Source organism: Beta vulgaris, chromosome 5 (assembly GCF_026745355.1).
Source record: "Beta vulgaris subsp. vulgaris cultivar EL10 chromosome 5, EL10.2, whole genome shotgun sequence".
In the NCBI taxonomy this organism is placed as follows: Eukaryota; Viridiplantae; Streptophyta; class Magnoliopsida; order Caryophyllales; family Amaranthaceae; genus Beta; species Beta vulgaris.
The window spans coordinates 55,842,294-55,843,438 of record NC_079206.1 but is presented as its reverse complement, the minus strand read 5'-3'; positions in this window follow the sequence as shown (position 1 = coordinate 55,843,438).

Genomic DNA, 1,145 nt, shown 5'->3' with positions numbered 1-1,145 from the left:
TACCAATAGTAGATAAAACAACAGTATGTAGATTAAAAAAGAAACAAGCTAAAAAATTAACGTAAATTAAAAAGAAACGAATACGTATGACCTATGATGGAAGAGAATAAAACATGATACAACCCCTTCATTTTTCTTAATTCCACTTACTTTTGAAGGGTTACTTATGAATAATGCTTATTAACGGACCATTAGAGTCACATACTCACATGTTAATTGTTTTTAGAGAGAAAGTAAAACTTTGAAAAATCAAAAGAATTGCAAAAAAAGTGGAAACAAAAAAGAGAGAGTAAAACTACTATATATAACCCCTAAAAAAAACTACTATACAAAAAAATTACTTTTGTTAAATCATGTTATATCCTTTATTTCAAAGAGTCAAGACTTGAGAGTTAAGACAATGTAAGAACTCCTCAATTCTGCTCACAACCCACATCATGCAAAGTAAAAGGCAACCTCTAGAAAAGTTATAGAAAAAGGCAAAAAGAAAATAGTAATACTTGTTAAATATTTTTTATTTTATTAAGAAGTTCCCAATTGAGAGCAACTTTCGCTGTCTTTCCACAGCTAAAGTTCCCATTTCATGCAAATGCCACAGACCACAATGGGTCCTATTAGTGGTAGATTAACAACAAACATGGCTGCCCTTTACCACTATCACTAATTAAAATGGACTAGCAAAGTAAGCATCTGTGTCAATCTATATTTAGCACACTTTCTAAATCCTGCAATATAATGTGAGTCTTTAATTTGATGTATAAATTATTTCGATACCACTTGTGTATTTTATTTATTTATTAGGAAATTAAGTTAGCCCAAAGGCTAACCCCTATAAGGCTACCAACATATTTGCTGGTAAGGCATGCATAGCATGCTAAGGAAATACCCCAATATAATGCTGAGGGTAAGGATTGAACCCCTGACCTCAAGGGCCAAGGGGGAGCGCTATACCCACTTGAACTAACTCCTATCCTTCGATACCACTTGTGTATAAATTACGAAATACTTCAGTTTGGTGTCACGAGCTCTTGCTAATAAGCAAACATTGAAGCACCTACAATTCGGTGTCAAGATATATGCTACTCCATTTGAAAGAGTAGTCGCATTCCTTGACAATATATGTAGGGATACAGGATACTTGGTTG